Source organism: Ovis aries, chromosome 25 (genome assembly GCF_016772045.2).
Source record: "Ovis aries strain OAR_USU_Benz2616 breed Rambouillet chromosome 25, ARS-UI_Ramb_v3.0, whole genome shotgun sequence".
Taxonomy (NCBI): domain Eukaryota; kingdom Metazoa; phylum Chordata; class Mammalia; order Artiodactyla; family Bovidae; genus Ovis; species Ovis aries.
The window spans coordinates 6,450,877-6,472,716 of NC_056078.1; the positions used below are offsets into that span (position 1 = coordinate 6,450,877).

At 44.4% G+C, this 21,840-nt stretch overlaps 1 protein-coding gene and 1 pseudogene across 1 annotated transcript in view; one reads left to right on the top strand and one right to left on the bottom strand.

The window, feature by feature from the left end:
- The window catches only part of SLC35F3 (solute carrier family 35 member F3), a 132,449-nt gene that overhangs the window by 41,974 nt on the left and 68,635 nt on the right, over positions 1–21,840 (top strand). The window lies entirely within an intron of this gene.
- LOC105604913 (zinc finger protein 42 homolog) lies at positions 16,585–17,476 on the bottom strand (annotated as a pseudogene).

A 21,840-nucleotide genomic window follows, 5' to 3' on the forward strand; every position in this document is an offset into this window, starting at 1 on the left:
AGATGGAAGAGCCTCTGGTTCCCAAACATGACAAGTTTTTAAGTAAATTGAGGTTAAAACAAAACAAAAGACTACCTAAGAAGAGCTGTCTCTACTCACTGTCTTCTTTATTCTTCCTGAGTTCATTCTTGAACCCACTGCTTTTCATCCTCACCACTACTTGCAAATCCACCACTTGGTGAAAGTGGATCATGGCAAAACCGCGAGGGATCTCCACACCACCGATGGTAGTGATCAAAATCAGCCTTCATCTTGTACAGCCTGGATGGAACGGCACCAGTATCCTGCGGTCCTTTTTGAAATGCCAAGGGCAGAAACAGCATGATGTGCATACCTTTTTGGCAAGGCAAATAGGAGAATCACCAAGTGGTAAAATTCCACCTGTCTTCCAACACCACGGATCAGTACTGAACTTCTCTTGTGCTCAGCCACTGAATCAGTGGGGTTGACACAGCCGCTGATATGCTCAATAGTACAGTCCTCATGTTTCTACCCCAGCCTGTAGAGCTGAAGTCCACCTGAAAGCCTGTGTCATCCACCACATGCATTTCAGCATCCTCACTACCCAAAAGCTTCCGTGGAGTTGTATTTTTATTCTGAATACACCAAGCCCCCTATATATGAACAGTTTCCATTCCGAGAGCACATTCATAAATCCAATTTGTTCGTAATTCCCGCAACGTTAGCCTAGGTACCTAACTAACAAATCGGCTGTATAGTTCAGTTCGGTTCAGTTCAGTCGCTCAGTCATGTCCGACTCTTTGCAACCCCATGAATTGCAGCATGCCAGGCCTCCCTGTCCATCACCAACTCCTGGAGTTCACACAAACTCATATCCATCAAGTCAGTAATGCCACCCAGGCATCTCATCCTCTGTTGTCCCCTTCTCCTCCTGGCCCCAATCCCTCCCAGCATCAGAGTCTTTTCTAATGAGTCAACTCTTCGCATCAGGTGGCCAAAGTATTGGAGTTTCAGCTTTAGCATCAGTCCTTCCAATGAACACCCAGGACTGATATCCTTTAGAATGGACTGGTTGGATCTCCTTGCAGTCCAAGGGACTCTCAGGAGTCTTCTCCAACACCACAGTTCAAAAGCATCAATTCTTTGGCGCTTGGCCTTCTTCACAGTCCAACTCTCACATCCATACATGACCACTGGAAAAACTGTAGCCTTGACTAGACAGACCTTTGTTGGCAAAGTAATGTCTCTGCTTTTGAATATGCTGTCTAGGTTGGTCATAACTTTCCTTCCAAGGAGTAAGCGTCTTTTAATTTCATGGCTGCAATCACCATCTGCTGTGATTTTGGAGCCCCAAAATATAAAGTCTGACACTGTTTCCACTGTTTCCCATCTATTTCCCATGAAGTGATGGGACCAGATGCCATGATCTTCGTTTTCTGAATGTTGAGCTTTAAGCCAACTTTTTCACTCTCTTCTTTCACTTTCATCAAGAGGCTTTTTAGTTCCTCTTCACTTTCTGCCATTATACTGTAATAGGTATATAATACTTTCACACAGATAGTACATAGAAAGCAAACACAAAAAGTAAACAGTTTTAATCTTATGGTAGAGTACCTTGAAAAGCACATAGTGCGGTACAATAGCTGGCGCTCCTTAGTACTGCCGGCTACATCACTGCTGCTTTTAGGCTTGCTTCCACGCATCTTGGACTTGAAATAAAGATCCTGTACTGCTTTACTCGACCTGTACAGTGAAGCACACAAAAGCACAGCTGCTTGTAGAGGATGCGTGCACGTGACGATGTGTGCCAGACACGTGAACTAACTTATCTGATTGGACTTGAGAACACATGTTCCTGTCTTTGAAAGTTTGCAACTTGAAGGTTTGTCCGTAGGGGACTTACTGTATAATAGAAATTGTAAAAGCATACCTGGACAGAAGATGGCAGTCCTTAAACACAAGGAGGGGGGTCTCACCTGCAGATCCCCAGCACCTAACTCAGCCCCTGGCACAGAGCACACACTGGGTGCTGGTAGGAGAAGAGGACAGGAGGAGGAAGGAGTTACCAGTGGGCAGTGTCAGCTTGTCATTTGGCATGTACGCTGTCACAGCTGATGCTGAGACCCGCTCTCAGAGGGCACTGGCCCCAGGGGGTGCGGGGAAGCCGGCTCTGAGAGAGACAAGAGACCCTCTGTCCTTACAACAAGCCATGCCCCTTCCAGCCAGAATGACTGACTGACCCTATTCTGAAAGAGCTCTTTAAGGATGAAACAGTTTCAGAAAAAGCAGGGCTTGATTATCAGATATGTTTTGGAAGTTAGGTCTGAAATTAGGACACTCCAGTTCAGGGGATGCCCTTTAGCTGTCTGATTAAAGCCAGAGAAAAAACCCATCCTCATGAAAGTTCAGTGTGGCATTTTGGTTAGGATTTCACATTCTTCTTTTTCTTTTTTCTTTTTTTGGTTGATATTCTTAAGTCTCTTTTATTTATTTTTTAAAATATAAATTTATTTTAATTGGAGGTTAATTACTTTACAATATTGTATTGGTTTTGCCATACATCAACATGAATCCAGCAAAAGAGACACAGATGTATAGGATTTCACATTCTTTTAAAACTACATGCTTATCGCACCCCAGAATGGAGGAGTTTAGAAGATTTGTGCATTCAGGGTCTTAAAGGCCCGGCAGACATTCTAACCTGCTGTGAGAGTTGAGACTTTATAGCTGTTTCAGTTACAGTCGCTGTTTAACAAGCTGCCCCTAACTGCCTGGTGTCAGCACCCCTCTGCTATGGTCTGCGGGTGAGGAATTCCAGCTGAGCACCAGGAGTGGATGTTCCGCGCTCTGTGATGTCAGCAGCGTGCACTGGGAAGATGTGCTGGGTAACTCAGCAGCTGGGGCTGCAATCCTCTGGGGGTCTCCCAGTGTGTGGTGGTTGAGGCTGGCTGTCACCTGTTACCTCCACTGCAGCTGTCGACCTGCACACCTACACCTGCCCGGCGTCTGCAGGTAGCCTGGGCTTCCTTACAGCGTGGTGGCCCAGGGGAGTCAGACTGCTCCCACGGTGGCTAGGAGCCCTAATGTGCAGTGCCCCAGGGGAACGGGGCCTCGTTCCTTTTAGGACCTGGTCTCTGAAGCCACCGGGGATGTTTTCACTGCCCCTTTTTTCTGTCACAAGCCCACCCAGTTTCTTTTTATTGCTTGTGGTTTTGGTTGCATAGGTTTTGTTGCTGCGTGTGGGCTTTCTCTAGTTGCAGCGAGCAGGGGCTACCCTCTAGGCTTCTCCTTGCAGTGGCTTTTCTTGTTGCTGAGCACAAGCTCTAGGGTACATGGGCTCAGTACTTGTGGTCCAGGGGCTTAGTTGCTCTGCGGCATGTGGGATCTTCCTGGACCAGAGAGGGAACCCCGTATCCCCTGCATTGACAGGCAGATTCTTAACCACTGGACCACCAGGGGAATCCCCATGCAGTTTCAAAGGGAACATAGACCCCACCTCTCAACTGGAGGATGGTGAGGTCCCTGGAGGAAGAGTGCCTAGAATGGAAGGTTTTGTTGCCACCACCTTTGAAGAATACACAACATCTGAAGCCAGTGTGGTGTGTGGAGGAGGGTGGTAGACACCCCTCTGTCAGAAAGAGCTGTGTCCGGGCTACCAAAGGCAGGCCGGAGCCTTGGGTGGGAGGCAGAGGGCCTGGTTCTGGAGGAGGATTCCATCAGGGAAGCAGCGGAGCCTCAAGGCACTTCTCTCCCCTGACCTGGGGAGACATCAGAGTCCCAACGCCCTCCTGACACTGGTGGACATGACCTGACCAGCCATCCAGCCCATCTGGGCATCTGTGGGGTCTCCAGGTCAGATTCTGCTCCAGCTTCACCCCAGGCGTCTGCCACTGCCTCTGCCGTCTTCCTTCTTTGAGAATCAAAGCCTTTATCAGTAAAGCAGAAAACAATATCAACCTGGGTAGAGAGGGCTAACAAAAGTGATAATAACTGATTCAGTGAATGTCAAACTACTCCAAAACTGCTCAGTTACAGGAACAAACACATTGTGTTTACGGTCCGGGTATCACCTTGATGTCTTTTTCTGTACTGATTTTTCCCTTTCTAAAGATGTGAATTATTTTTATGCAAATAATGTAAGGATTGCAGTATTACAGGTCCCTGACAGCACAGGAATTTATAACTCAAGTCACGTCCTTTGATGCACTGGACCTGGCATTAACAAAAAACCCCACAGAAGATCAAAACAGCCATGTGCTGGATTAAAGCATGAATAGGAAATTGATCCCAGAAGCCTTAGGGATGGCAGAGCAGAGTATCCTCGCGGCTCTGTGGACTGAGAGCTGGGAGTCTCTCTTAGCTGCCCGGTATGTTCAAGTCAGGTGGTACAGGTGAGGGATAAGGCCAGACCATGTGCTGACCCAGGGGCCAGGGGGACACAGGAGAGGTGACAGACACCGCAGGATGTGGTAGTCTCGAAAGAGGGAAAACCACGGCTGAGTCCAAGACCTGGGAGTTCACGGGGCTGGAAACCAAAGTGTGGAACCAGATGGGATGAGGCGCAGGCAGTAAGCAGTTAGGGGCGTGGGTTTAGTGGGTGTTGAGTGCTGGGAAAAGAAGAGAGAAGGATGGGGCGGGGGGAGGGGGAAAGAAATATAATAGTTCTTTTACAATAGTAATATTTATTTCCATTTAAGCTTTGGCACATCTTTTTTTTCTGGCCACACTATGAGGCATGCAGGATCTTGGTTCCCTGACCAGGAATCGAACCCGAGCCCCCTGCAGTGGAATCATAGAGTCCTAACCACTGGACCACCTAGGAAGTCCCATAACAATGGTTTTAAACTTCGTTGTTTGATAGATTAGTTAGTTGGTTGGCTGGCTAATTGATTGGGCAATTGGGCAGGTGATTGGTTGGCTAGTTAGTTTTTGGTTTGGAGGTATTTAGCATAGAAATACTTTCTTCTAATTAAAAAAAAGATCACTCAGGTAAATGCTAGATGATAGAAAAAAAGGTTCAAGAATCGCTGCTCCACTATCCCACATCTCAGTCCATAGGTGATGTTGACACTTCAGCCCAGGAAGATAATGGATATCATAGGTGTCCCCAGCAGAGGGACTCAGGCAGATCTGGTGCTTATTGTCTTGAGTCTGTGTCCCCCGGAATGTGTTCCCCAGATGTGAGGGGTGCAGAGTGTTCATTAGGCTTCTGTGGGCAGATCCATTGGTGAAATGCATGGTGTTTAAGGCCAGTAATTCTTGGTCTTGAAGTGTTAACACACACTGGAACCTTACAGGTGACATGGAATATGGGCTGTCTCCCACCACAGGCCTTTTTCTACTGAACGTAACACATGTGCTAATATTCTGGGAGGTATGTTTTTGAAGATAATTTTTAAAATAATTATTCCAAATAGAAGAAAAAGAAATAGATTGAATTCTTAACAAAAGAGAGATGCAGTACGTGGCAGTTGGGAGAAAAGAGGAGAGCATTTGGCTGAGACAGAAGGAAGCAGAGGCGGAGAGCAGAGCAGCTGGGCCGTGGTCCCCAGCAGAGGGAGGCCAGAGACGGATCCCGCTTTGTAGAGGTGACAGTGCCAGCCAACTCCAGCGGAAACACAAGAGCAGTTGGATATTCTTGACCATCATTGGATGCTTCGTTAAGCTAGACTTTGGTCCTCTGATAAATCTTTGACCTTCTTTAGAAATATTTCATTGCTCAAGAGGTAAAGGAGATAACTAGGAATGGTGTTACCTGACCAATAAGGAAAAGCAACTTGCTGCTGCTGCTGCTAAGTCGCTTCAGTCATGTCCGACTCTGTGTGACCCCATAGACGGCAGCCCACCAGGCTCCCCTATCCCTGGGATTCTCTAGGCAAGGACACTGGAGTGGGTTGCCATTTCCTTCTCCAATGCATGAAAGTGAAAAGTGAAAGTGAAGTCGCTCAGTCATGTCCGATTCTTAGCGACCTCATGGACTGCAGCCTACCAGGCTCCTCCATCCATGGAATTTTCCAGGCAAGAGTACTGGAGTGGGGTGCCATTGCCTTCTCCAAAAGCAACTTAGTGAGTGACAATTTCAGGGACACAAGAGAAAGTGGGACTTCCCTGGCAGTCCAGTGGTTAAGACTCTGCACTTCCACTGCGGGGGCTTGGGTTCCATCTCTGGTCAGGGAACTAACATTCCACATTCTGTGTGGGATGGCCAAAAAGAAATTTTTTTTTAAACAGTGTAATATTAACAATATATATATAAATAAAATCTTAAAAAGAGAAAGTGACCATGTCATCCTAAAGTTTGTGAAAGGGAAACACGTATTTATAGACGTGGAGAGACCTTAAAATGAGAGATCCTCTGGGTTGGACCCTTTGGCACTGTGGGCTAGTATTGGGAATAACAACCAGATGGAAGCTATATGGAGGAAAGGAGCCCATTTACAAGCTCCACCAAAACAAGCTGAAATCCCTAGTAATAAACATAACAACTTTTATAGTACCTCTATGAAGAAGACTTCAAAACTCTGGAGACTCAACAACATAAAAATGTCAGTCCTCCCTACGTTAATTTCTGAGTGTAATGGTATCCAAATTAAAGCACCAAAAGGTTTGTTTTAGAAAATGGACCAAAAAATCCCACTAAGGGGAACTCGCTGTTCTAGAGGTGAAAACCTGATAGGAGGCCATGTTTTGGAGGAATTAAAGCAGGGTGATGCTGCCACACGATTAGAGGACTGAGCAAGCCTTGGAACATCACAAGTAGACCTGGATACATGAAGAGTGTTAGTATGTGATAAATGTGCTGTTTCGTGTCAGAGAAGGAAAGATGAACCACTTAATAAGTGATGTTGGGACAATTGGGAAGCCATCTAGGAAAAAAAATAAATTTGACTACTCTAAGCCTAGATAAACTCCAAATGGAATTTAATTGTAAAACTTAAAATATTATGAGTGCTGGATAAAATATGAGGTAATCCTTTTATTGGCTTTCCAGATGGCTCAGTGGTAAAGAATCTGCCTGCGATGCCGGAGACCCGGGTTCAATCCCTGGGTCAGAAAAATTACATGAAGAAGGAAATGGCTACACACTTCAGTATCCTTGCCTGGGAAATCCCATGGACAGAGGAGCCTGGCTGGCTACAGTCCATGGGGTCGCAAAGAGTTGGAGACAACTCAGCAACTAAACAAAAGCAACAGTAAATCTTTTTATAACTTTTATTGTTCTTCTCACTTTGATTCAAAGTCTAGAAATCATCAAAGAAAAGTTGAACAAATTATAAATAAAACTACATTAAAAAAAAAGTTTAAAGACTGCTGTTTGGCAAAAAAAAATAATAATCACCATAAACAAAGTGAGAAAAACAAACTGACAAGTTGGGGGAAATGGTTGCAATTCATTTAATAGACCAAAGAGTTAAGTTCTCTAATAAATAGCTTTTATAAATCAATATAAAAATGACCAACAACTCAATAGGAAAATGTACAAAAGATGTAAGAAGTAGTTCATAGGACAGGAAATTAAAATAGCTTATGAATGAATGAAAAATTGTGAGAGAAAAGCAAATAATTAAAACTGGTACCTTTTTTTTACCTAATTGATAATATGCTGTGTTGGTAAAACTGTAAGAAACAGGTACGTTACTACTTTGCTGGTGAGATGTAAATTAATAAACCTTACTTAGGGCAATTTTTGTAGGAGTACCTACCACAATCACAAATGCATATCCACTTTGACCTAGGACTTCACCTCTCGTAATTTATGTTACAAGATATACAAGAAGGCCTGGATCATGAAGTATAAACAAGGTAGCTTTGCAGCATTGTTTGTAATTAACTAAAGATTAGAGACAGTCTCAAATATTCATCAGTTAGAGGCTGGCTAATGAGTTTAGGGTACAGGCTTACAGTGGATGCTACTCAGCTGTCAATAGAGGATACTTGCAGCCAGTGTCAGCTAAAACCACTTCCCATCCCATTTGGACCCATCTTCCACCTTTCTGACCTCAGTTCCCATCCTCTACTCTTATACATTCCATAAAATACCAGTAAAATCATGAATATAAAAATCACAAGTGTTGAATGAACAAGACACTTAAGTTTTCACAGATACTAGCCCTACTTCTCTCTGCCAACGTGCTGAGAACAGCTATGACTCATGCCGTAAAGATGGAGCAGTTTAATGGTACCCCATGTAAGGGAAGGCAGGCGGTATTCTGACATGCTGTGGTGGGAGGATAGATTGATACAATAGTTTTGGGGGTCAATTTGACAATGTCTATTAAAGTTTTAAATGCCCATTAACCCACCTATTTCTACTTCGAGAAATTTATCTGTCGACATCTGTGTATATAAGGATGCTCACTGTTTGCCTTACGCTTAGCCTCAGGTTTTTGGGTCCATGTTGAATGGCAGTCAGAAACCAGGTTCTAATGACTGCTTCTGTCGGAGGCTCCTCTTCTTATCTTCAATGCAGGCTTGTCTGTGGCTGTTACTACCACCACATGACTATTTTATAGCAATAGAAGAAATATCGACCACTGGTCAGTCAGTAAAAAAGAAGGACCCCACAGATAGCAACCAAAGCCTGTTACCCCAAATGCAATCATGACTTCTTTCAGACCATGGCCTAGAACATTAGTTTTCCAGTGATGATAATTGAATGCCCAGAGCGTTAAACTCATCTCATGAACATAGCCAAGAGTGTATTCTCATCATGAGTGTATTCTGTTTAACCTAAATAACCAAAGAAATTTTCTAAAGTAAAATTAACTGAAAAACATAGATTTTTACTTAAAGAAAAAAAAGAAACAGGCAAAAAGTAAAAGGCTAGCAGAGACAGGGAAGCATGGAGCACATGGTGGTTTCAGAATATTACCCGCCCGCCCTTGGAGGTTAATTTTCCTCCCCTTAAGTATGGGTTGGACGTAATGATTCATACTGCTAAGTGAAAGAAATGATTCCTACAGCTGATACTGTGATTCCAACTCTATGAGGTTCTGTGAAAGTCAAAACTATAGGCAGAGTGAAAACAGGTCAGTGATAGAGGGGGAGCCGCTGTTGTTGCGGTGTTTTTGCTCAGACATATCCAACTTTTTTGCAACCCCATGGATTGTAGCCCGCCAGACTCCTCTGTGGGATTTCCCAGGCAAGCATACTGGAGAGAGTTGCCATTTCCTTCTCCAGTAGATCTTCCTGACCCAGGGATTGTTTGCTCTGACTCTACGAAATAATTTGAGAATTTGTGCGTTAACAAAGAATGCATGTACGGTGATTATATAAGAGGTTAAACATTGCTAACATTTGGGAAAGCCTGGTAAGGCCTATAAAGGAAACTGTTTGTCCTATCTTTGCAACTTTTCTCTAAATCTAAAATTAGTTCAAAATAAAGTGGTTAAAAAAAAAAAAGTACATCTTGGACTTCCCAGGTGGCACTAGTGGTAGAGAAGCCGCCTGCCAATGCAGGAGACATAAGAGATGTGGGTTCAATCCCTGGGTTGGGAAGATCCCCTGGAGGAGGGCATGGCAACCCACTCCAGTATTCTTGCCTGGAGAATCCCATGGACGGAGGAGCCTGGTGGACTACAATCCATGGGGTCACAAAGAGTCGGACACGACTGAAGCGACTTAGCACACAGCATGAAAAAGCCCTAGCCCAGTGGCTGGTATGGGGTTGGGCTTTCGGGTCTGGGTCTTCCTACAGGAGAAGGAAACAGCTCCACTTCCTTCCAGGGTCCTCAGGGCGTCCTCGGCATCTGATTCTGGCAGAATCAGGACCCGAGTATACCAAATGAAGCCTCTTTCCTGCCCATCCCATCAGCATGTTTCCTGTGGGTAAACTGACCTGCAGCAGCTTCTAGATGACACGAGGCTGGTTCCAGAATGAGGTTCTGCTTGTGGCCTCAGGGCAGATACCAAGACCCAGGGCTCTGTTCCCCACCTTCTCCTTCTCGCTTCCCCCCTGACACAGGCCCCAGATGGTGGTTCCTGGAACTCCATCTGCCTTAGGGAAACAGGACTGTTTGTGTTGTAACATTCAGTTAGCCAGAGAGAGATGAGTTTTTGTTAGGCAAACAGCTAGTTGACTAATGGATTTGGCCTTGGAACAAGAGCAGGCTGCGTACGTGTCTAGGTTGTTAGAGTTCTGGGTTACGGTTCGTATTTGGAGCAGGTGTGCCTGTGGTCACGGGGCTCTGCATTTGGTTACCTTGCTAATGGGATCAGACACATACACACAGGATTGCTGATGAAAGGGAAGAGTTGCTATGTACAGTAACTCAGATGATTGACCCTGGTAACCCGGCTGCACCAGCTGCTGTGGGGATCAGAGATGCTCTGAGAAAGGGGCTTGCAAAGGCAGAGGAAACCCTGGGAGTCAATGGTGGGAGTTGGGAAAGATTCCATTCTGATGAGAGTGAGGGCTAGGGATGTTTAAAAGGGAAATTTTTAAAAGAAGGATGTCCAAGAGAGCTGGAAGAACTTTAAAGGGAAGCAGACATTTCTAGTGAGAACTTTAACTCTTAGAAAGAATAGTTTCCTATGCAAAAAAAGTTCTCTCTTCTGCCTCCTTTGTGAAATGTTAAGTAAAATTTATCCTGCTTCCCAGGTGGTGTAGTAGTAAAGAATCCGCCGCCAATGCAGGAGATTTAGGAGACATGAGTTCGATCCCTGGGTCAGGAAAATTCCCTGGAAGAGGAAGTGGCAACCCACTCCAGTATTCTTGCCTGGAAAATCCCATGGACAGAGGGACCTGGCGGGCTACAGTCCATAGGGTCACAAAGAGTCGGACGTGACTGTTGCGACTTGGCACATCCTGCTTAATCCTCTGTTCTGGGCTCTGTTGCTCTGGGAAGGGGCAAGAATCCAGAGCTTGAGGTGAGCCTTGGACCCAACATTAACCTTGGGGACACGTACCCCACCCTCAGATCAGGAGCTTCCATCCTGATAGCCCTAGGCGGCTCAGGGGCTCAGCGATGAAGTGAGGATTGGTTAGGTTGACGACATTAAAATTAAGAGTATCTTGGGACTTCCCTGGGATTCCACTGGTTAAGAATCCTTCTTCCAGTGCAGGGGGCACAGGTTCGATCCCTGGTTGGGGAACTAAGACCCCACCATATGCTACATGTTATGCCAAAAAAGAAAAAAAAATTAAGAATATCTTTCAGAAAAAGACACCATACACTGGGAGAAAAGATTAGCAGCGCATATTACTGACAAAGAGTTAATATCCTGAGGGCCACCAGCTATGATCCTCTCTGAGCTCTCTCCCAGCCCAGCGAGCCCAGCTCTGTCTCCTCAAGAACCTCACTCCAGCAGCTGCCTTCACTGCCTCCTGCTCATCACTGTGACCTCTTGTTAGAACATTCCCATCAGCTAACCATAATATAGCAGCTCCAAGAATTTGCGAAATCCCCTTGCCCCAGGGCCGCCTCATTAATCTCTGAATAGAGAGAAGCTCACCCGCAGAGCAGTCTTTACTGGTTGTCTCCCTTTCTGTCTTAACCCCACAGTCACCGAGGGGCCCTGATCAGAGCAGACGTGCCAAGTCCAGAGTCACTGTCACTTCCGGTCTCCCCTCACGTGGCCACACCCCCTTCTGGAGACACTGTCTTCCCCCGACTCCTGGGACCCCACACTCTCTGTGTCAGCCCCCAGTCCTCCCTGGCTCTTCTCCGTCCTCCTCCCTGACCTCTGAACTGTCCAGGGCCTCCAAGCCCTGCCCTCTGCCTTTGGTTCTGCCTCCCGATTCTGCGCCTCTGCTCTTGGTTTCTCTCCTTTCTAGAGGTCTGTCTGCCTGTATCTGCAGAGCTCAGTCAGGTCTCCACTCAGATGTCCCTCTTCCAGTGAGGCCTTTCCTAATCCTAGAGCTCAGCACTCACTGTCTCTGTCTCTGCTCTCTTTCCTCCACAGTACTTAAGAGCAGCTAGTCCACTCTTTATTTACATGAGTGTTTGCTTGTGTCCTCTCTCTTTTAGGATGTATGTTGACTTTGCTAACTGTCATCACCCAGAACCTAGAATAGTACCTTGCAGAGAATACGCATTTGATTTGTATATTGGGGGATCAGGTGTGGGGGCTGTTTATTTTGCCTTCAAGTTTGAAAGATGTTTTTACTGGATATAGAATTTTTATCTTTCAGTATCTTAAAGATGTCTCTCCAGGGACTTCCCTGGTCGTCCAGTGGTTAAGACTCTACAGCTCTACCCACAGGGGGCACAGGTTCTATCCCTGGTCAGGGAACTAAGATCCTGTATGCTGTACCAGATGGCCAAAAAGAAAAACAAACCAACATGAGGTCTGTCAAAGTTAGACAGACCTTTGTTTGAGGCTCAAGCTCCACTACGTATGAGCTATCCTAATTTGGCAGTTTATTTAATCTCTCCAAGTCATAGTCTTTTCATTGGTAACTTGAGTGGAAGCCAAATTTCAGAAAGTACTGACTTCAGGTACTTCAGGAAGTACTGACTTCAGAGGGTAAGATATCAAGGTCAAAGTTAGGTTTCTAAAGCACTTTGCAAGGAGTAAACCACGCAACAAATTGCAAGGAGTGAACCACGCAACAAATGCCAGTCCCTTGCTCCCCTTTACAGTACAGCTAGGCAAAGCAGAGTGGGGAAAAAACATGGAAATTCCATGTCCTCAGAGGAGATCACTCCCTCACTGGTCTATTTCCAGAAAAGTACCAAAAAAAAAGTCTCTCCATTATCTTCTGGTTTGCATAGTTTCTGAAGAAGCCTGATGTAATTTCTGTCTGTATTGTTTCTCTCTTTTTACATTTTTATTGGAATATAGTTGATTTGCAGGCTTCCCAGGTGGTACTACTGGTAAAGAACCTGCCCGCCAGTGCAGGATATGCAAGAAACTCAGGTTTGATCCCTGGATGGGGAAGTGGGGAAGAGCCCCTGGAGGAGAGCATGGCAACCTGCTCCAGTATTCTTGCCTGGGGAATCCCGTGGACAGAGGAGCCTGGAGGGCGGTGGTCCGTGGGGCAGCAAAGATTCGGATACGACTGAAGCAACTGAGCACGCACGCAGGGATAGTGGGTTTGCAGTGTTGTGTTGCTTTTTTTAAATTGTAGTAAAATATCCGTGACATCAGGTTTACCATCTTAACCATTTTTGACTGTATGATTCAGTGGTATTAAGTACTTGACTCTGTTGTACAACCATCACCACCATCCATCTCCAAAACTATTTCGTCTTCCCAAACTAAAACTCTGTCTGCATTAAGTAACAATATCCCTCTTCCCCTCCCCTCAGGCCCCTGGGAGCCACTGCTCTACTCTCTGTTTCTATGTATTCGACTGTTCTAGAGACCTCGTACAGCATTTGTCCTTTTGTGACTGGTATTTCTCTTAGAATTATGCCTCCTATGTCACTTATATTATGCCACCTAGCTCTATGCATAATAGTGCTCGAGATCCATCACTCTGTGTCCTATGTCAGGATCTCCTCCCTTTTTAAAGTTGACATATTCCATTTTGTGTTGACACCACCTTTTGTTTATCTATTACTCCATTAATGGACACTTGGATTGCATCCATGTCTTGGCTTTTGTGAATACGGCTGTTCTGAACATGGCTGTGCAGATACCTCCTGGAGTCTCTGTCTCAGTTCTTTCTTGTATGCCCAGAAGTGGAATGGCTGAATCAGATGATAACTCTGCTCTGGATCTGTTGCCGCATTGCAGCGGCCACACTGATTTACATCCCACAAAAGTGCACAAGGGCTCCAGTTCCTTCACACCCTCATCAGTGTTTATTTTCAGTGTTTAATTTTTTTTTTTTAATTTTAGCCCTTGTAATGGATGTAAGGCGATATCTCATTACAGTTTTGGTTTGCATTGCTCTAATGATTATTGATTTTGAACATCTTTTCATATGCTTGTTGGCCATCTTTTTTCACCTTTGGAGAAACATCTATTCAAGTCCTTTGCTTGTTTTTTAATCAGGTTATTTGGTCTTTTTGTTGTTGCTGTTGAGCTGTAGGAGTTTTGTTAATACATTCTGGACATTAACCCACTATCATCAAATAAATGATTTGCAAATATTGTTTCCCATTCTGTAGTGGTCTTTCATGCTATGGATGGTGTCCTTTGACCTCAGAGGTTTTAAATTTTGATGTAATCCAATTTATCTGCATTCGCTTTTGTTAACACTTTTGGTGCCACATCCAAGAAATCGTTGCCCAATCCAACATCATGAGGCTGTTTTTACTCCTAAGTTTTCTTCTAAGGGTGGTATAGTTCTAGGTCTTATGTTTAAGTCTTTCATCCATTTTGCATTCATTTTTGGATACAGTGCGAGGTAAGGATCCATATTCATTCTTTTCATGTTGCTTACCGTCATTGGTTGTTGAAGAAACTGTCATTTTCCCCACTGAATGGTCTTGGCAACCTCGTTGAAAATCGCTGGATTATATACATGAGGATTTATTTCTGGGCTGTCTGCTCTATTTCATTGTTTTGTTTGTCTTATGCCACTACCATACTGTTTTGATTATTGTAGCTTTGTACTATATTCTGACATCAAGAATCAATTCTGCTCTTCTTTTTCAAGATAGCTTTGGCTATTTGGCATCTGTTAAGATTCTGTATTAATGTTACAGTGGATTTTTTTATATTTCTGGGTACCTAGTTTGTAATCAAATTTTAAGGTGTTTAAATATCTTGCTGATTATTAAAAAATATAATAGAAAAATGGGCAAAGGGTTTAACCTGCATGCCATGGACGAGAAAACCTGCTGGCCAGTAAATATATGAAATGCTCAACTTCCTTTAGTGATCTAGGAACTTTACATGAAGACCTATGGGAGATGCCTTTTGTGCCCATCAGGCTGGCAAAAATTAACAAATCACGCAGTGCCATGTGCAATATCTAGAGCTTATACTCACTGGTGGAAAGCTAAGTTGGGACTATCCCTTTTAAAAACAGTTCATAGCAACTGCAAAGTCTGTAATAACAAAATACCAGAAAACAACCCAAATACCCGTGTGTGTGTGTGTGTGTGTGTGTGTGTGTGTGTGTGTGTGTTGTTCACTCAGTTGTGTCCAACTCCTTGCAACCCCATAAACTGTAGCCCAGCAGGATTCTCTCTGTCCATGAGATTTCCCAGGCAAGAATACTGGAGTGGAGAGCCATTTCCTTCTCCAGAGGTCTTCCTGAACCAGGGATTGAACCCAGGTCTCCTGCATTGCAGGCAGATTCTTTACCTCCTGAGCCACCAGGGAAGCCCAAATACCCGTGAAGCAACACGGAAGTAATTTGTGTTATACACACACAATAGAATGCCATAGAGCGGTGACAATGAATGAAACTCAGCAGTAGGCATCTCTAAGGATGACTTTCTGGAACATAGGTTAGGAGAAAAAGGAAAAAAGCAAGTCACAGAAGAAGGTAATCAGTGTAATTCCACTGATGCAAAGTTTAAAGCATACAAAGTTAAACTACGTATTGATTAGTGGTGTATATATGTAGTATATATACTATAAAGAAATATGTAGGGAAGATAAGCCCAGGATAGCAGTACTTTACTGGGGGAAAGGAGGAAAAAGAAGGACATATTGTCTTAGTTCTTTTGGGGTGGGATTATTTCCTTTTATTTTAAATTATCTAAAATGGATTCAAATGGATTGATTCTATCAAATAACCATTGACACTATCAAATAACCATATCACTGTAAATGGTTACAGTGGTACAGTCATAAAAAGTAAAATGATTAAATGTCATATTTAACTTAAAGTTCAGCTACTCACTCATTTATTGACAATTCAATGCAAAATTTACATTCTCTCGGATTATGTATGTATGCTCTATCATGGCTGACCCTTTGCAACCCCATGAGTATAGCCCACCAGGCTCCTCTGTCTGTGGGTTTTCCCAAGCAAGAATACTGGAGTGGGTTGCCATTTCCTACTCCAAGGGATCTTCCCGACCTGGGGTTTGAACTCGAGTCTCGTACATTGACAGGCGGATTCTTTGCCACTGTGCCACCTGGAATTATCACATGTATTAAGAAGTATATTCCTAAAAGGAAAAAGCTAAACAATTGGAAACTACAACTCAACCAGCAAAGTTAATTTCATTTTTATAGTATGAGACATTAACGCCCATATCCAAAAATACAATTCATAATAACTAGAGATTCTGCTTTTGAAGTAAGTTCATTACTCACCTTACTATTAGAAGCACACTGTAATTTCATACACAGAGTTCTAAAATATTATCACAGACTATAGGAGCATCTTAGTAACATTTAAAAATATATACAAGGTACTATATTGATTTAAAAATTATTTCCTGAAACAATAATCAGTGAGGCATATGAGGCATATTTGTCCCCAGTCACTCTTTTGTTAATATGCTTATCCTGTTTAAGGGTTTCCCTGGTACCTCAGACGGCAAAGAATCCACCTGCAGTGCAGGAGACACGGGTTCAATCCCTGAGTCTGGAAGATCCCCGACAGGAGGGCCTGGCAATGCACTCCAGTACTCTTGCCTGGAGAATCCCATGGACAGAGGAGTCTGGCGGGCTACAGTTCATGGGAGTTGCAAAGAGTTGAACACAACTGAGCAACTAAGCACATCTAACAGGATGTTATCCTGTTGGAGGATTATTTTCCATCTTCTTTCACTGACTCACTTTAGCTTTTGCATGAGTTAAGAGGTGAACTTAACTCATGTTATTTGATTGAATAAACTTACAACAGCCTTCAAACAGACACACAAAAGGTTTCTCCCCAGTACATATGTACACAAGTTGGACAGGGAAAAATGTTTTCTGGGACCGTTCAAGAGTACATGTAAATGGCTTCACTTCAGTATGAACCAGAAAATGGCTCTTTAGTTTTGTGCTCCCCTTGAAGGCTTTCCCACATTCTGCACATCCATGATCTCAGGGACTGTGAACCCAGAGATGCTTTCCCAGGAATGCTCTATTCTTGAACTCTCTTATGTATCCATTGTGAAGACAATTATTTTTCTGGAGCATCGTATTCTTTATTTGTGCTTGGCTTCATTCTAGTACGTTCTGTGAGCTGTTTAGGATCTGGAAATTCAGTGCTGGGTATTCCTCCGGGAGGAAGCTTCTTGCCTGTTTTGTACTCAGAAAACTCAAGAAGTGGATTCTGCCCAACAATCTGTTGAGGAAATTCTTGTTTTGCCTTTTTAATTTTTTTGCATGTATTCCAAGGAACATTCAAGAATTGAGCTTGCCATAAGAACCTGTTGAGAAAGCTCTTGTTCCAGTCCTTCTTTCAGACAAAGGACTTAAGAAGTGAGTCTTCTTCCGTGATAGGTTCAGGAAACTCACTTCTTATTATGCATTCTATGTAAGAGTAAGAGAAGGAATCCTCTTCAGCAACCTGAACACTAGCCTCATAGAACACATCCTCATCACATAAGGGCCACGTTGTCTCCGGAGGTTCCTGCTGGGCTGGCGGTACCTTGTCCCCCCTGACGGCTCTTCTACCCAGGCCTTTCTGCCCAAGTGTCTTTTCACTTTTCTTCAATCTCTGGTTCATGGCATCCCGCTGGCTCCCTCTTATAAGGTTTGCACCAGGTTAGAGCAATCACTTCCAGGCAGGAGCTCTCTGTCTGAGTTGTCTTCAGCTAGCACCCATGCTCCTGTGATGCACTGTATCTCCTATTCCTGTTCCTGTCAATGATAAGACATAGAAGAAACCACTAGTTGTGCTCCTGACAGAGAGCTGAAATCAACCCCGCTTTACCTGGAAATGTTCTAGATCTTAAGCTGATTGTTGAGCATCCTTTTGTTTTGCTTGATATATGGTGTAAATGTTTGCTTCTTCACATCTAATGTTAAATTACTTAATGCTTTAAAGAACTAGAATCCAGCTGTTAAAAAAAATGGATAGAGCTATATACCAGACAGGGCTTCCCAGGTGACACTAGTTAGTAAAGAACCTGCTTGTCAGTGTAGGAGACATAAGAGACACAGGTTCAGTCCCTGGGTCAGGAAGATTGCCTGGAGGAGGACATGGCAACCCACTCCAGTATTCTTGCCTGGAGAACCCCAGGGACAGAGGAGCCTGGCAGGCTACCATCCATAGTGTTGCAGAGTCGGACACGACTGAAGCGACTTAGCACCCACACGTTTGACAGAACTGTTCCCTGGTATAAAACTGTGAACAGGAGTAGTCCGATTCTCCTACCCTGCCTATAACTGGTTTGCGCTCTCTTAGAGGAGATCCTCAAAGTCGTGATCTCTGAGAGGCAACATTTGGAGAGGATCCTACAAAGTGGGAGGAAACCAGAATGGAACAGAATATATCCACCAGATCCACCAGGTGGCACGTTCTTCAGTGACCCCGTAGTCCAGTGCGGGGCTGGCCCAGGCTGACTACACAGAATTCTCTCTTTTTTTAACTTGTTATTTTATATTGGAGTGTAGCCGATTAACAATGTTGTCATTGTTTCAGGTAGACAGCGAAAGGACTTAGCCATATATATGCATGTATCCATTCTCCCCCAAACTCCCATCCAGGCTGCCACATGACATCGAGCAGAGTTCCCTGTGCTACACAGTAGGTCCTTGTTGGTTTTACATTTTAAATATAGCAGTGTGTACAAGTCGATCCCAAACTCCCTAACTATCTCTTCCCATCATCCTTCCCTGCTGGCAACCATAAGCTCGTTCTCTAAGTCTGAGAGCCTGTTCCTCTTTTGTATCTCCCCTTCTTTATCTGGCTTTCTTCACTCAGGATGAGTCTCTAGGCCCATCCGTGTTGCTGCAGACCACTCTGCCTCGAGTCCCTCCAGCCTTTTTTGTCCCAACCCTCATTCATCTCCCCAGGCCTGCCATGCTGCCCTTGGCATTCCTGGCACAGTCTGGTAAGCGGCAGAGCATAGCATCCCTAACCTTCACTTCTTGAAGTGTAAAACCCTATGCCCATTTTCACGTATGCTCTAGGACAAATTGAGTAACAAGTGCTGTCTTGGTATTTTAAATCCCAATTAATGTGCTTGGGCGCTCAGTCACTTCAGTCCTATCTGACTCTGCGACCCCATGGACTGTAGCCCACCAGGCTCCTCTGTCCATGGGATTCTCCAGGCAAGAATGCTGGAGTGGGTTGCCATGCCCTCCTTCAGGGGATCTTCCCCACCCAGGGACTGATCCCCCATCTCCTGTGCCTCCTGCATTGCAGGCGGATTCTTCATGCCTGAGCCACCAGGGAAGCGCAATTAACGTGTAAGACCTCCCAATGAATGCCTTTATTTGTACGTATGGACATGTTTCAGTTCCTTTTGGTTGTGCAGACTTTGGGGCACCCCTCAACTCATACCGATCCAAGAAACCATCTCACAGGCCTTGTGCTTCTGCCACTGAGTCAGAAAACCACCCTCAGGAGGAGGCTTCCTTGGCATTCCAGCAGCAAGGCTCAGATGGCAGGACAGTTTATTTGGAAGCAATAGCCTATGTACTCTTTGGTTTCTTTATACCATTGAAATTTTATTGCGAAATTTAAAATTTAATGAAGTTCAAATCATAAACTTCCTAACATAGTAGGAAACTAGCTGTAAATTTAAAGATGGGGAGAAATATGAGTTGATTTAATCCATTGAGTGACTCTGGTATTCACCACCAAAAGATATTCTTTTTTGTTTGTTTGTTTGTTTGCCTTTGCTGGGTCTTTGGTATGGTACACAGGCCTTCTCTAGTTGGGGCATGCAGGCTTCTCTTGTGGCAAAGCTCTTCTCTTTGAGCTTAGGCTCAGGAGTTGTTGCACGTGAGCTTAGCTGCTCCATGGCACATGGGATCCTCCCAGACCAAGCATTGTCTCCTGCATTGACAGGCAGACTCTCAACCACTGGACCACCAGTGAAGCCTGCTGGGGTAGATTTTTGATCTGAGCTTCTCTCTCCTATTGGGCAGAAGTCCTGGACAGACACAGGGCTGAGAGGCAACTTCTATTTACTACCATGTACAGAGCACCAACATGGTGGCTCCGACCGGGAAAGAATAGGTGAAGGCTCTGCCTGCAATACGGGAGACCAGCTTCCATCCCTGGGTAGGGCAGATCCCCTGGAGAAGGGAATGGCAGCCCACTCCAGCATTCTTGCATGGAGAATTCCACGGACAGAGGAGCCTGGTGGGCTGCAGTCCATGTGGTCACAGAGAGTTTGACACAACTGAGTGACTAACACTTTCATAGACCACCAACAGTTGATGAGTTATTCTTTATTCTTTACAGATAGTTTAAAAAAAAAGTTCTTGAAATACTTGGGGAAATCTTGTGAAGACAATCAGTATAGAAACTAAAAACATCTAGAGTCTGGTCTTGATGAATAGATTCATTCCTAGAATTATTAGTAAATAATAACCTTCTCTGAATCAGAGCTTCTTTCTTTTGCAACATAGAAATCATACTTCCTTCTTTTTTTATATTCTAAAGGTGTGTGAGAGGTCCTTTGAGACCCATAAAAATGCTATAAAATTTAAAGCGTATTCTTTCAAATAAAGTCTGACTAACTCAAAATTCTCATTCAGTAGAGATTTGAGTCTCAAGCTCTATCATAGCATTAATAGACTTTGCTTGCAAAGAAAGAGTAAAATATCACCAATGAATTGATCTGATGTCATCATCCCAGTGAATAGTGATAATGCCTTGACCTTCAATTAATTTGGGGATTGAGCTCTCCTTAATAAACATGTTTGGACCACAAGCAAAGAGAGGGTGAAACCCATTATAGTTAAAGATCATGGGCTGGTCCTCTTATTGGAATATTCTGAAACTGTGTATACTTGCCAGAGTATGAAAAGTAGGATGGCAAAGGAGCAGTGGGGGACTTCCCTGGTGGAACAGTGGTTCAGAATCCACCCGCCAATGCAGGGGACATGGGTTCGATCCTTGGGCTGGGAGCTAAAATCCCACATGCCACAGGGCACCTAAGCCCATGTGCCACAGCTGCTGAGCCTGTGTGCCCTGGAGCCTATGCTCTGCAAGAAGGGAAGCCACCACCGCAAGCAGCCTGTGTGTTACAGCAAAGACCCAGCACAGCCAAACATAGATAAAAATTTTTAAAAAAAGAGCAGTGGATCTCTATCAATGAAACTTTTTTTAAGAAGATAGGAAATAGGACATAAGGGTTCTAGAAGCAGAATGACTCATGTCAGCCATGGACCGCAGGATCGGGAGGGTTAAGAAGTTGCACATCAAGGACATCTTTAACATTTCCTTTTCATACCTTGGCTTCCTTGGTGGCCCAGACTGTTAAGGATCTGCCTGCAGTGCAGGAGACCCAGGTTCCATCCCTGTATCGGGCAGATTCCCTGGAGAAGGGAATGACAACCCACTCTAGTATTCTTGCCTACAGAGTTCTATGGAGAGAAGAGCCTGGCGGGCTACAGTCCATGGGGTCGGAAGGAGTCAGACACAACTGAGCAACTAACACTTTCAGAGTGGCTAACACTTTCGCTCCAAAATCACTGCAGATGGTGATTGCAGCCATGAAATTAAAAGACGCTTACTCCTTGGAAGAAAAGTTATGACCAACCTAGATAGCATATTCAAAAGCAGAGACATTACTTTGCTGACTAAGGTCCGTCTAGTCAAGACTATGGTTTTTCCTGTGGTCATGTATGGATGGGAGAGTTGGACTGTGAAGAAGGCTGAGCGCTGAAGAATTGATGCTTTTGAACTATGGTGTTAGAGAAGACTCTTGAGAGTCCCTTGGACTGCAAGGAGATCCAACCAGTCCATTCTGAAGGAGATCAGCCCTGGGATTTCTTTGGAAGGACTGATGCTGAAGCTGAAATTCCAGTACTTTGGCCACCTCATGCGAAGAGTTGACTCATTGGAAAAGACTCTGATGCTGGGAGGGATTGAGGGCAGGAGGAGAAGGGGACAACAGAGGATGAGATGGC